The following is a 16,411-nucleotide window of genomic DNA, read 5'->3' as shown; positions in this document are numbered from 1 at the left end:
TACAGGGTCCATTGAGCCATCCCTCCAGTACGGTTCCATACCCTACAGAGGGTTTTTGCTTTTAGGTGTTTAGCCCAGGTGCCTGGCGATAATGCGTCCTTTTATTTCGGACTGGGGTTGTATTCAGGGCCGGATTGTCCCAGAATTTTATTTCGGTTTTCCGGACGCTTTCCATCGCACAGTACTTTCGTACTATGGATGCCAAGTCAGCGAAGCGTGTAATTTCATGGCGACTGATGGCGTTGAGGATTCCAATGTCCGTGCAATTATTGCAGAAGAAAGAAATTGCATCCTCCTTGCGGCAGTCCTCTATCCTGTTCATAACCAGTAGGAATCTGGCCTAGTAATGGTGTACTGTTTCTGTGGGCTCTTGCTGGATTTGGGATAGATCCGTTATATTTGGGTGGGCGGGTGGAGTTAAATCCGGAACCCCGCCCAATCTGAGACTCAGGGGCCAAGGAGTTTCCGAACTCGGAAGCTTGGGTTCTTGGATGTTGTCCAATGAATCTAGCCCGCTGCCTGACTTTAGGTTCAGGGCTTGAGTGACGTCCTCCCCTCTGCGGGTATCCAGCTTGGAGGGATCGGGAATCCGGACATAACTAGTCCTTAAGATGGGTGAAGGTTTGCCTCATTGTTCCTCCACCACTGCGACGTGGTGGGTGACCTGGGGAGAGTTAATCTCTCTCGGATCGGGTTTAATCCCAATCTGATCGTAGTTTGTAGCGACTCCCAGAGCGGCGATGCGATCCAAGAGCTCGTTTAAGGAAGAGAGCTCCATCGGATCTAACTGCTCGGGGAATTCCAAGTTGACGTGGAGATTGCTTTCGATGACCCGAGAAGTCATCGTCGGCGTGGCGGCCGAACAGGCGGTCATAAGAAAACCGCCTAGCCGGAGAGTTTGGCCGATAGCCAAAGCTCCTTTAGCAACAGCGCCGTCCTTAAAGACGGGATGAGGCATCCTTCCTGATGGCGACGACACAACGGAACTCTCAATGAAGGCACCAATGTCGGTGTCAAAACCGACGGATCTCGGGTAGGGGGTCCCGAACTGTGCGTCTAGGCGGATGGTAACATGAGACAAGGGGCACGATGTTTTTACCCAGGTTCGGGCCCTCTCGATGGAGGTAAAACCCTACTCCGGCTTGATTAATATTGATGATATGGGTAGTACAAGAGTAGATCTACCACGAGATCAGAGAGGCTAAACCCTAGAAGCTAGCCTATGGTATGATTGTTGTTCGTCCTACGGACTAAAACCCTCCGGTTTATATAGACACCGGAGAGGGCTAGGGTTACACAGAGTCGGTTACAATGGGAGGAGATCTACATATCCGTATCGCCAAGCTTGCCTTCCACACCAAGGAAAGTCCCATCCGGACACGGGACGAAGTCTTCAATCTTGTATCATCATAGTCCAGGAGTCCGGCCAAAGGTTATAGTCCGGCCATCCGGACACCCCCTAATCCGGGACTCCCTCAGTCACCAGAGGGAACTTTATCTTCCAGTCACTATCCATGAGTACCCTATCAAGTTTCTCGTATGTCAGCACATGACGATTATTGGACCAAGTGAATTGCCACCCCAAGATAGTGGCTTCGGGAAGATTCAAACTGACGATCAGAACATTGAATGGCCAGTGATTGTCAGAACAATCATTATTTTTATCTTCCTCGTATCTAAGGATGTTGAAATCCCCCCAATAAGCATTGGGTGTGGGTTATCCTTAGCCAGGTTCACCATTCCCAGAAACAGATTCTTGTATTTCCTATACAACGCTTCTAGTGTCACTTAACATGCGTAGAGAGCGCCCACACACCCCACTACACTAGTTCATATATGGGACGATCTATGGAGAGTATTTTGTCATTTTTGGGTTGTCTTTTATTACGGTTTTTCCAGCATGGATTTTTCCTGGTTTTGTCCTTTCCCCTTTATGTTTTTTTCTTTTCTTTTTAACCTTTTCAAATTTGCGAACTTTATTCAAATTCACCATATTTTTTGAATCCGTGAAAAATTTCAAAATCATGATTTATTTCAAATTTAATATTGTATTTGTCATATTCATGAATTTTTTAAGATTCATGTTTTTAAAATACGACATTTAAAAAAATTGCAATACCTTTTCCCATATATGTGAACCCTTTCAAATTCATGAACTTTTTCTGCCCTGTTAGTTTTTTCAAATTCGTGAACTTATTTTAAAATTAGACCTTTTTCCTGATCCGTGAAATGTTTTCTAATCCATGATCATTTTTCAAATTAATGAAAATTTTCCAAGTCTAATAAGTTGCTTCAAAATCATAAAAAATTTCCAAGGCTAATGGGTCGGCCCATGTTCAGTTACCTAATTTTGTTTAGCTTTTTCCTCTCTTCTGTTTTATACTGTTTGAAGGGATCTAGATAAAAAAACCTACTTAAAAAAATACAAGCAATCTTCAAAAAATGTTGAGTGTGTATTTTGGAAAGGTTCAGTGTGTATTACAAAAAAGTCACCATACATTGAAAAAAAGTTCTCTGTATATTAAAAAATGTTCATCTTGTACTTTTCTGTGTGTGTGTTTAGAAAAAAAGTCACTGTATTTTAAAAAGTCAAGTGTGTATTTAAAAAATCTTTGTCTTATATTATGAAAATGTTTACACTACATAAAACTATAAAAATTGTGAAAAAGAAAGGAAAACTGGAGGAAAAAGAAATCTGGAAGAGAAAACAAAAAACCAAAAAGTGAACAGAAACAAGAAAAAAATAAAAAGAAAAATTCCAAACAAAAAACCACACAAGAAAAAATATAGAAAATAATAACCGCAACAGCCAACGCCAGAAAATACAAAGGCGACTGCACGCGAATAGGGCCAGCTCATCTCGCTGTGCTACGAGCGTTGCCTCGCCTAGTTCACACCTACATGCGCCAACTAAGATATGCCAAATTTAGGCGGCACCTAGTCCATATTTTTCCTGTATTATATATATATATGAGATGTCCAATTGTAAAATTTGTTTCTTAAAAAATGGATTTGTTATATTCTTACGAATACTCGTAGGGGTCTTTTTCACGCTTGATCAGTTATGGAATATATATTCATGTGAATCAGATATAATATTCATAAAACTCGTGAAAATTTAACTTTATTTGTGGTATGTTTCCTATTGATTTATGTTCATGCATTCCATGATAGTGTTATATTTACACATACACCATGATGGAGTAATGAATTCATTCCATGGTTGATATATGTACATGATGTGTTATTTTTTAGGCAAAATAAATTCCGTTAAACATATATATACTCATAAACAACGGAACTAAACTAGATTGGATCTATGCTATATATAGGATGTAAACAATTTCCCTGGCTTGGCTCCTTATCTTATCTAGTGTTTTGGTTACTTCAAGCGAGAAGTGTTGATTTGTCCTTCTACCAAGATATACGGGTAGTCTACATATGTGTCTTATGTTGATGTGCTAAGCTTTGATTACTCTTTGTGTACAACTTTGAAGCTAGTATCAACTAAGGGTAAACAATTCTTAGTGGTTCAAACCTAGATTTCCACACGACTTGCCTAGTCTATCTCAAATCCCCCTTTAGCAAACGTGGCGCGGCATAAAAAAGCCACGAGGTATCGTACATATGTGTGCTTATTGTATATACCACGACAGTGTTTTAGAGTAGTTTTCCATATGTGTCCCTCTTCTCTTTCGTCATCTCTTATTCACAAAATTCCCTAAATCCAAAAAATAAGCATGGAAAAGGCTGAACCCAAAAAAAAGGATGGATGAAAGAGAGTGCAAGAGGAATTCCAACCCCTCGCGATGGAACTCCTGAGTAGTGGGACGTTGACGACGAGCATTTTGCCGTTGAACTTGCCCAACCCTGAGGAGTAGGATGATACGCCCCAAACGTATCTACTTCTCCAAACACTCTTGCTCTTACTTTGGACTCTAATTTGCATGATTTGAATGGAACTAATCCGGACTGATACTGTTTTCAGCAGAATTGCCATTATGTTATTTTTGTGCAGAAATAAAAGTTCTCGGATTGAGCTGAAAATTTAGGGAGAATTACTTTAGAACATGTAAAAATATTAGCAGAAGTAATTACCAGAGGAGGGCCACCAGGGCGCCACAAGCCCGGGGGCGCCCCCCGGGGCGCGCCCTGCAGGCTTGGGGGCCCCTAGTAGCCCCGGCAACCCTAACTCCAACTCCATAAGTACCTATTCGTCAAGGAAAAAATCAGAGAGAAGGAATCGCGTTTTATGATACTAAGCCGCCGCCACCTCCTGTTCTTCATCGGGAGGGCTGATCTAGAGTCAGTTCTGGGCTCCGGGGAGGGGGATTCGACGCCATCGTCATCATCAATCTTCCTCCATCACCAATTTCATGATGCTCACCGCCGGGAGTGACTAATTCCTTTGTAGGCTTGCTGGATGGTGATAGGTTGGATGAGATTTATTATGTAATCGAGTTAGTTTTGTTAGGGCTTGATCCCTAGTATCCACTATGTTCTGAGATTGATGTTGATATGACTTGGCTATGCTTAATGTTTGTCAATAGGGCCCGAGTGCCATGATTTCAGATTTGAACCCTTTATGTTTTCATGAATATATTTGTGTTCTTGATCCGATCTTGCAAGTTATATGCACCCATTACATGTTATGATCCGCATGCCCCAAGGTGACAATAATTGTGATTCTTTTTGGTGATTACCGTAGTTTGAGGAGTTCATGTATTCACTATGTGTTAATGGTTTGTTCTGGTTCTCTATTAAAAGGAGGCCTTAGTATCCTTTAGTTTCCTTATGGACCCCGCTGCCACGGGAGGGTAGGACAAAAGATTTTCATGCAATTCTTATCACAAGCATGTATGACTATATACGGAGTACATGTCCATATTACATTGATGAATTGGAGCTAGTTCATCACGTAGGTTGTAACTGTTACATGATGAATATTATCCAACATAATTATCCATCATCGATCCAATGCCTATGAGCTTGTAACATATTGATCTTTGCTAAGTTACTACTGTTGCTTCTACTTTCAAAATTACTACAAAACTACTTCTACTATTGTTGCCATTACTGTTGCTAATATTATCATTGCTATCAAACTACCATATTACTGTGCTACTAATCACTCTGTTATAGATATTTAGTCTCCAGGTGTGGTTGAATTGACAACTCAATTGCTAATACTTGCAAATATTCTTTGGATCCCCTTGTGTCGAATCAATAAATTTGGGTTGAATACTCTACCCTTAAAAATTGTTGCGACCCCCTATACTGTGGGTTATCGTAGGACCTCATGGATTTATGAATCTTGATGTGCTTGTGCTAGTTGTGAACCGTGTTGGGATTTCCCCGAAGAGGAGAGGATGATGCCGTATAGTAGAGATAAGATGCATTGTAGTAGACATAAGTATTTCCCTCAGTTAAGAACCAAGGTTATCAATCCAGTAGGAGAACCAAGCAACAACTCGTTAGCGGCACCTGCACACAAACAACAAATCCTTGCAACCCAACGTGAACAAAGGGTTGTCAATCCCTCGAAGGTTACGTGCAAGATTAAATTGTATGATATTTGATAGATAGATCGGACAAAAATACAAAATAAAATAAATAAAATAAAAACATAGGAAGGTATTTTTGGTTTTAATATATGATAAAAGATAGACCCAGGGGCATAGTTTTCACTAAAGGTTTCTCTCTTGAAAATAGCAAATGGTGGGCAAACAAATTACTGTTGGGCAATTGATAGAAAAGCAAATAATTATGACGATATCCAAGGCAATGATCATATATAGGCATCACATCCGATACAAGTAGACTGAAACGATTCTGCATCTACTACTATTACTCTACACACCGACCGCTATCCAGCATGCATCTAGTGTATTAAGTTCATGATAAAACGGAGTAACGCCTTAAGCAAGATGACATGATGTAGACAAGATAAACTCGTGTATGAATAAACCCCATCTTTTTACCCTTAATAGCAATGATACATACGTGTCATGGCCCTTTCTATCACTGGGATTGAGCACCGTAAGATCGAACCCATTACAAAGCACCTCTCCCATTGCAAGAAAAACCAATCTAGTTGGCCAAACCAAATCAATAGATCGAAGATAAATACGAGGTTATATTAATCATGCATAAAAGAGTTCAGAGAAAACTCAAATAATATTCATGGAGATATCTGATCATAAACTCACAATTCATCGGATCCCAACAAACACACCGCAAAAGGTCATTAAATCGAATAGATGTCCAAGAATATCGAGGAGAACATTGTATCGAAGATTAAATAGGGAAGAAGAGGCCATCAAGCTACTAACTATGGACCCATAGGTCCATGGTAAACTACTCACGCATCATGGAAGGGCAACAAGGATGATGTAGAGTCCATCCGGGATCGAATCCCCCTCCGGTAGAGTGCCGGAAAAGGCCTCCAGATGGGATCTCATGGTTCTGGAACTTGCGGCTGCGGAAAAAGTATTTCATGGACTCCCCTGTTGGTTTCATGATTTTAGAGAATTTATAGAGGCGGAGTTAGGACAAATGAAGCCACATGGGCCTCACAAGCAACCATGGAATGCCACACCCCCTGGGCGTGCCCTGGTGCCTCATGGGCCACTTCTCCATCTTCTCGTCCCCTCCTGAAGCTTCGAGGATCTCTTATTGCCAAAAAAATATCCAAAAAGTTTCGTGGCATTTGGACTTCGTTTGGTACTAATATTCTGCAAAACCGAAAACAAGCAAAAAACATCAACTGGCACTGGGCACTAAGTTAATAGGTTAGTCCCAAACAAAGATATATAATTGCTTGGAAGTGTATATAAAACATCCAAGATTGATAATATAATAGCATGGAACAATAAAAAAATATAGATAGGTTGGAGACGTATCAAGCATCCCCAAGCTTAATTCCAGTTTGTTCTCGAGAAGGTAAATGATAACAACAACTTTTTTGATGTGGAATGCCACCTAACATATTCATCATATTTTCTTTTCTTTTCTAGCATGGATATTTGGACTCGAATGATTCAAAGCAATAGTATATAATTTGACATGAAGACATCAATACTTGATACATCTCCAACGTATCTATAATTTATGAAGTATTCATGCCATGTTTACAACAATTTTATATGGTTTGGGTGCAATTTTATATGATTTAAATGGAACTAACCTGGACTGACGCTATTTTCAGCAGAACTACCGTGGTGTCGTTTTTTGTGTAGAAATCAAAGTTCTCCAAATGCAGCAAAAAAATTGACATTTTTTTGGAAGAACAGAGGCACTAGAAGCTTCGTTAGAGGGCCAGAAGAGCCACGAGGGCCCCACTAGGCACTAGGGCTTGCTAGGTGGGGCTGACTTGCTCTGGTACCTAGTGGGCCCCTCAAGGCACATTTTCGTGTGAGACTAATGCCAAAAGATCCTATAAATATAGAAACCCCCAGAAATAACCCTAGACCACAAGTTCCGCCACCGCAAGCCTCTGTAGCCACCAAAAACCAATCTAGACCCTATTTCGGCACCCTGTCGGAGTGGGAAATCATCACCGAAGGCCATCTTCGTCATCCCTGCGGCCACCATGATGAGGAGGGAGTAGTCCACCCTCGGGGCTGAGGGTTTGTACTAGTAGCTATGTGTTTTATCTCTCTTTCTTGTGTTCTTGATTTGGAACGATTTTGATGTATCGCGAGCTTTCTTACTATAGTTGTATCATATGGTGTTTCTCCCTCTATCTTGTTGTGATGAATTGAGTTTTCCCTTTGAGATTTCATTATTATCGGATTGAATACTTTATGGATTTGAGAGCACTTGATGTATGTCTTGGCACTCAACTCACGGATTCTCGAGGTGACATTGGGGTAATCTGTGCATAGGGGTTGAAGCACGTTTTCATCCTTATTTCTCCGGTAGAAATCTTGGGGCACTCTTTGAAGTTATTTGTGTTGGATTGAGTATTATGAATCCGAAATTGTTTGATGCATATAGTATAATCAACTCACAGATACTCATGGTGAAATTGGAGTATCTATGTGACATTAGAGTTGGTTGATGTGTATCATATGGTGTTATTTTAGTACGAACTCTTGGGCTATTTGTGACACTTATAGGAATAGCTCTATAGATCGATCGAAAAGGATAACTTTGAGGTGGTTTCGTACCCTACAAACAATTTCTTCTTATGTTCTCAGCTAGATAAGAAATTTGGAGTGATTCTTTATCGCACGTTGAGGGATGGTTATATGATCCAATTATATTAGCATTGTTGAGAGATTGCACTAGGGAAAGTATGAACCCTAGGCCTCATTTTAAAGCATTGCAACACCGTTTGTGCTCACTTTCGTTACTTGCTACCTTGCTGTTTTTTTATTGTTCATATTTCAAAAATCAATATCTACTATCATTACTACACTTGTATCACCATCTCTTCGCCGAACTAGTGCACCTATACAATTTACCAATGTATTTGGTGTGTTTGGGACACAAGAGACTCTTTGTTATTTGGTTGCAGGGTTGTTTGAGAGAGACCATCTTCATCCTGCGCCTCCCATGGATTGATAAACTTAGGTCATCCACTTGAAGGAAAATTGCTACTGTCCTACAAAACTCTGCGCTTGGAGGCCCAACACAAGTCTATAAGAATAAAGTTTTGTAGTAGACATCAAGCTCTTTTTTGGCGCCGTTGTCGGGGAGGTGAGTGCTTGAAGGTATATCTTTAGATCTTGTAATTGAATCTTTTTAGTTTCTTGTTTTATCTCTAGTCTGGTTTATCAAAGAAAACTACAGGAAAATGGAATTGAGGTGGCCTCATATTGTTCGTCTTTACCATATCTTTCTTGAAAATGATGGATCAGAAAATTATGCTCAATTGATAGAAGAAGAATTCAATGAAATATTTGGCATAAAATCCATGAATGACAAGCATGATTGCATTGTTACTAGTATGAATTCTTTGAATATCCATGATGATAGTGATTTGCAAAGCCATAGCTTGGGGATGCTATGTTTGATGAAGATGATATTTTTAGCACCCCAAGTTTTGCTAGAAAATTTATTATGATGAAATCATGCCTCCTATTTATGATGAATGCAATATTTATGAAAGTGGGTTTGGAAGAGTGTCAAATCTAGGTTCTAATGATCCCACTATTTTGGAGGGCGTTGAATCTTATTATAATAACTATGAAAGTGGATTTGGAGAGGTCATGACTTTATTTAATGATGATTCCACTATCTTGGAAGAGGTTTCAACTGACTATGAAAACAAAGTTGCTACCTATGATGATTATTGTGATGACATGTATATCATAAAGAATAATGATAACCATGAAACTTGTCATCATGATTTTAATGTTCAATTTGATTATGCCAATCAAGTATCACATGATAGTTATTTTGTTGAGTTTACTCCCACTATTATGAATGAGAAGAAATTTGCTTATGTGGAGTGTAATAAAATTTCTATGCTTATGAATCATGAAAATAATGCTTTATGTGATAGCTATATTGTTGAATTCATTCATGATGCAACTGAAAATTATTATGAGAAAGGGACATATGCTTTTATATATCTCAATAATATCAAGTTTCCTCTCTTTATGTTGAAAGTTTTCATGTCATGCTTGTTTTACCTTCCTATGCTAGTTGATTCTTGCTCCCATAATTTGTTTGCTCACAAAATCCCTATGCATATGAAGTATGTTAGGCTTAAATGTGCTTCTACATATATGCTTCTACATATCTCAATAATATCATGTTTCCTCTCTATGTGTTGAAAGTTTTAAAGTTATGCTTGTTTTACCTTCCTATGCTAGTTGATTCTTGTTCTCATAAATTGCTTTCTCACAAAATCCTATGCATAGGAAGTGGGTTAGGCTTAAATGTGCTTTCCATGTGATTCATGATGCTCCTTTTCATGTTTCAATTCTTATCTTTTATGAGAGCATCATTGAAATCATCATACCTAGCTAAAAAGGCATTAAAGAAAAGCACTTGTTGGGAGACAACCCAATATTTCTACCTAATATTTTTGTGTGTTCACATGATTAAGATACTGTAGTTATCATGTTTTATAGCTTTTGTTTCAATAAAGTGCCAAGTAAAGCCTTCAGGATAGTGTGGATGATAGTTGATTTGATTCTGTGCAAAAACAGGAACTTTTGCGCCTAGTTCTGGAATTTTGTAAATTCACAGAAATGTCATTTTTCTATGAATTTTTCTACAGATGATTGATATACAAATTCCCTATGTTTTTCAAAAATTTCAGAATTTTTGGACTTACAGAAGTATGGTCATTGTTTAGATCATTACACATTGTTCTGGTTTTGACAAATTATGTTTTCAATGCATAGTTTGCTTATTTTAGTGTTTCCATAGCTTATATTCAATGATATAAATTGTGGAAATGATAAGGTACAGTAGGAATTATGTGGAAACTATTATGAATCTTGTCTTTGACAATACCCAAGTGAATGGTTTGCTCTTTATCATACTAACTTATCTCACGGAGTTCCATTAAGTTTTGTGTGATTGAAGTTTTCAAGTTTTGGGTGAGATGATGATATGAGGAGAATAGGAGTGAAAAGACCCTAAGCTTGGGTATGCCCAAGGCACCCCAAGGTAACATTCAAGGAAGATCCAAGCAACTAAACTTGGGGATGCCTCGGAAGGCATCCCCTCTTTCGTCTTCAACATTATCGGTAACCTCACTTGGAGCTATATTTTTATTCATCACATAATATGTGTTTTGCTTGGAGCGTCATTTTATTTTCTTGAGATTTGCTTGCTGTTATTTATAATAATGTTTTGTGTCTTTTATTTCAATAAATGTGTCAAGTATAGTCTTCACCATGCTTAGTTTGCAAGTATATGAGTTGCTGTTTCAAAACAGAAAGTTTGCCGTTACTGCGTGAATTCTCTAGAAAATTCAGAATGTGATAAAATGTTGAAATTTTGACACAATAATCTATGATAAAATTTCTACAGTGTGGTATTTTTAGATTTTTTGAGTTAAATAAGTATGGATCCTTCTTCATCCTTTACAGACTGTCCTGTTTAGACAGATTGTTGTTATGTTTGCATTGTTTCATATGTTTTCTTATTTAATGATTCTATTTGAGGATAGGAGTATTAAATATGCAGAGGCACTTAGTATGCAGTGTTAAATTATAATTTTGGTGATTTGTTACAGTAGATAATAATAAGGTTATGTATTTATTTATACTAACTTATCTCATGAGTTCTTGTTGAGTTTTGTGTGGATGAAGTTTTTGATATTTAGGGAAACCGTGATATAAAAGGAATTAAGGAGACACAAAAGCTCAAGATTGGGGTTGACCAAGGCATCACAATATAATATTCCAAGAAGTCTCAAGCATCTAAGCTTGGGGATGCTCGGGTGGGCATCCCACCTTTGTTCATCAACAATTATCGGTTAGTATCGGTTAAGCCTAAGTTTTTGCTTCCTTCATGAGTTGTGCTATTCTTGGAATGTCATTTTATTTTGTTTTGCTTGTTGTTTTAATAAAATACTTAGATCTGAAAGTTTAAATAAGATAGAGTCCTCACATAGCTATCTATTTACTTAACTACTCATTTGATCTTCATTCATATCTTTTTGGAGTAGTTTGTCGAACACTCTCATGCTTCGCTTATATCATTTTGAGAGTTGATAATAGTGATGGCAATTTGCATAAGCTATGAAATTGGTCCCAACGTGATGGATATTCAAGAAGGGTATAATAAGAACTTTCATGTAGATCATTGGATATGATAAGTTTGATTCCCTTGCAATAGTTTTGCGATATGGAGATAATAATATGTGAGTCATGTTGGTGAGTAATTGTGCTTTAGTAGGCGTATTGGTGTTAAGGTTTGTGATTCCCTATGCAAGCACGAGAAGTCAATAGTTATGCAACGAAGTTATATCCTACTTATGGTGCATTATTCAGTGTTAGTTATGTTTAATGCGTGTTTATGACTGTTTTCGTTTTTTGGCTGGTCGCTTCTCAATCTAATTGCTAGCCTTCATTTGTACTAAGCAGGAATGCTGCTTCTGCATCCAACTCCTAAAACCCAAAGTTGTGCCACATGAGTCCACCATACCTACCTATATGTGGTATTTCCATGTCATTCCAAGTAAATTTGCATGTGCCAACTCTAGTTTTCAAAATGAATTTCCATTTTGTGTGCCCGTACCGCTCATGAAGCGGCAGGGGGTGGCCAATATTTTCCATGCTAGGTACTTCATTCTCAAGATGAGTGTTTATTCACTTGTCATTTGCTACTTCTTGATCTTGCGTTGATTTTTTCCTTGAAGAGGAAATGGTGATGCAGCAAAGTAGAGATAAGTATTTCCCTCAGTTAAGAACCAAGACATCAATCCAGTAGGAGGCACAAGCAAGTCTCCAATATATGCACCTGCACAAACTAACAAACACTTGCACTCAATGAGAAAAAGGGGTTGTCAATCCCTTTACAGTCACTTGCAAGAATGAGATATAATAGAGATAGATTAAAAAAAGTAAAAGTAAATAAAATCAGCAAGGTATTTTTGTGTTTTTTTGGTTTTATAGATCTGAAAATATATGATGGAAAATAGACCCGGGGGCCATAGGTTTCACTAGAGGCTTCTCTCTTGAATAAAGCATACACTGGGTGAGCAAATTAATATTGAGCAATTGATAGAAAAGCGCATAGTTATGACGATATCTAAGGCAATGATCATGAATATAGGCATCACGTTCGAGACAAGTACACCGAAACGATTCTGCATCTACTACTATTACTCCACACATCGACTGACTCCTGCCTGTATCTAGAGTATTAAGTTCAGAAGAACAGGGTTACACATTAAGCAAGATGACATGATGTAGAGGGATAAACTCAAGCAATATGATATAAACCCCATCTTTTTATCCCTAATGGCAAAAATACAATACGTGCCTCGCTACCCCTACTATGTCACTAGGTGAGGACACCACAAGATTGAACCCATCACAAAGCACCTGTCCCATTGCAAGAAATACAATCTAGTTGGCCAAACCAAATCGATAGATCGGAGAGAAATACAAAGCTATCAAATCATGCATATGAGAATATAGAGGAGACTCAACTAATATTCATAGATAATCTAATCATAAATCCACAATTCATCGGATCTCAACAAACACACCGCAAAAGAAGATTATATTAGATAGAACTCCAAGAACATCGAGGAGAACTTTGTATTGAAGATCAAAGAGAGAAGAAGCCATCTAGCTACTAGCTATGGACCCATAGGTCTGTGGTAACTACTCACACATCATTGGTAGGGCAGCAAGGTTGATGTAGAGGCCCTCCATGATCGAATCCCCCTCCGGTAGATCACCGGAAAAGGCCCCAAGATGGGATCTCACAGGAATAGAGGCTTGCGGCGGTAGAAAAGTATTTTTTTGGACACTTCTGATATTTGGGGAATATTTGAGAATATATAAAGGTGGAACTAGGGTTGGAGGACACTCGAGGGGCCCACAAGCCAGGGCCCCCCCTTGGGGCGCGTCCTAGAGGCTTGTGGCCTCCTCGGGACTCCTCTATCCCTCTCTCCAAGTCACGTAGGAGTCTTATGGTCAAAGAAAAATCATCGTAAAGTTTTATTCCGTTTGGACTCAGTTAGATATTCCTTCCTGAAAAAGTCAAAACAAGGTAAAACAACAGCTGGCACTGGGCACTAGGTTAATAGGTTAGTCCCAAAAAATGATATATAATAGTACCAAAATGCATATAAAACATCCAAGATAGACAATATAATAGCATGGAGCAATAAAAAATTATAGATACATTGGAGACGTATCAAGCGTCCCCAAGCCTAATTCCTGCTCGTCCTCGAGTAGGTAAATGATAAAAACAAATTTTTTGATGTGGAATGCTACATAACATGTTTATCAATATAATTTTCTTTATTATGACATGAATGTTCAGATCCATAAGATTCGAAACAAAAGTTTAATACTTACATAAAAACAATAATACTTCAACCCGATGCTAGAACCAAGATATGACTCTATATGAATGCCTCATGCATATGAGAACAATATGACAATGATGGTATGTGTCATAATAAACGAAACGGTGGAAGTTGCATGGCAATATATCTCAGAATGGCTATGGAAATGCCATAATAGGTAGGTATGGTGGCTGTTTCGTGGAAGGGTATAATGGTGGGTTTAATGCACCGGCGAAAGTTGCGCGGTACTAGAGAGGCTAGGAATAGTGGAAGGGTGAGAGTGCGTATAATCCATGGACTCAACATTAGTCATAAAGAACTCACATACTTATTGAAAAAGTCTATTAGTTATTGAAACAAAGTACTAAACGCATGCTCCTAGAGGAGAGGTTGGTAGGAGTTAATCATCATGCGATCCCGACCTCCACACAAAAGAAGACAATCAAAAAAATAAATCATGCTCCGACTTCATCACATAACGGTTCACCATACGTGCATGCTACGGGAATCACAAACTTTAACACAAGTATTTATACCAATCCGCAACTAATCACTAGCATGACTCTAATATCACCATCTTTATATCTTAAAACAAATGCAAGGAATCAAACTTCTCATATTATTCAATGCTCTTTATATGAAAGTTTTTATTATATCAATCTTCGATGCCCATCATATTAGTTCTAAATTAATAACCTAAGCAAATCACCATGCTATTTAAGACTATCAAAATATTATAAGTGAATCATGAGAGTTCAACAATTTCTATAAAATAAAACCACTGCCGTGCTCTAAAAAGATATAAGTGAAGCACTAGAGCAAACTGCCTAGCTTAAAAGATATAAGTGCAGCACATAGAGTATTCTAGTATATTGACGATTAATATGTGTCCCTTTCAAAAGGTGTGTACACCAAGGATGATTGTGGAAAACTAAAAAGCAAATACTCATATAATACAAGACGCTCCAAGCAAAACACATATCATGTGGTGAATAAAAATATAGCCTCAAGTAAATTTACCGATGGATTGAAGATTAAAGAGGGGATGCCATCCGGGGCATCCCCAAGAATGGATGCTTGGTTTTCCTTGAGTATTACCTTGCGGGGGCTTGATAATACCCAATCTTAGGCTCTTACCACTCCTTATTCCATAGTCCATCAAATCTTTATTCAACACTTGAAAACTTCACAACACAAAACTCAACAGAAAACTCACAAGCTCCGTTAGTATAATAAAGCAAATCAACACTTTTAGGTACTGTTGTGAACTTATTCTAAATTTATAATGGTGTTATATCTACGGTATTCCAACTTCTCCAAGGTTCATACCCGCCGATACTACCCATAGATTCATCAAAATAAGCAAAGAACACAATAAAAACAGGATCTGTCTAAAACAGAGCGATTTGTAGTAATCTGAAAACTTAGTACACTTCGGTAACTCCAAAAATTGTGAAAAATTAGGAAAATGTAGGAAATTTGTATGTGAATCTTGTGTAAAAATTTCATATCAAAATCACGCCTTTGTGATTTTCTAAAATTTTGGAAACAAGCGCAAACGTTTCTGTTTTTCAGCAAGATCAAATCAACTATCACCATAGACCATCCCAAAGGTCTTACTTGGCTCAAACACTAATTAAAACATAAAAACACATCTAATCAGAGGCTAGATGATACAAATATTGATAAACATAAGAAAAAGGGTAAAAACAAAAATAAAATTGGGTTGCCTCCAAACAAGTGCTATTGTTTAATGCCCCTAGCTCGACATATTGCGATAGATCTAGGTATTGTTATCTTTGGTATTTATTCCATAAGTAGACCTCATAATAGATTCATATGGCAACTTAATTTTCTTTCTTGGAAAGCATTCCATGCCCTTCCTTAATAGAAATTGAAATCTCATGTTTCCTTCTTTCATATCAATAATCGCACCAATTGTTCTAAGGAAAGGTCTACCAAGAATAATAGGACATGTAGGATTGCAATCTATATCAAGCACAATAAAATCTACGGGCACATAATTCCTATTGGCAATAATAAGAACATCATTAATCCTTCCCATAGGTTTATTAATAGTGGAATCCGCTAGATGCAAATTCAAAGAACAATCCTCAAATTTGTGGAAACCGAGCACATCACATAAAGTTTTCAGAATAATGGAAACACTAGCACCCAAATAACACAAAGCATTATAGTCATAATCTTTAATCTTAATTTTTATAGTAGGTTCCCACTCATCATATAGCTTTCGAGGGACTGAACTTCCAACTCAAGTTTTTCTTCAAACGATTTCATCGTAGCATCAACGATATGTTTAGTAAAAGCTTTATTTTGATTATAAGCATGAGGCGAATTAAGCATGGATTGCAACAAGGAAATACTATCTAACAAAGAAAAATTATCATAATTAAAGTC

The sequence above is a fragment of the Triticum aestivum genome, chromosome 7B (genome assembly GCF_018294505.1).
Source record: "Triticum aestivum cultivar Chinese Spring chromosome 7B, IWGSC CS RefSeq v2.1, whole genome shotgun sequence".
In the NCBI taxonomy this organism is placed as follows: Eukaryota; Viridiplantae; Streptophyta; class Magnoliopsida; order Poales; family Poaceae; genus Triticum; species Triticum aestivum.
Note: the sequence above shows the minus strand (reverse complement) of the source record.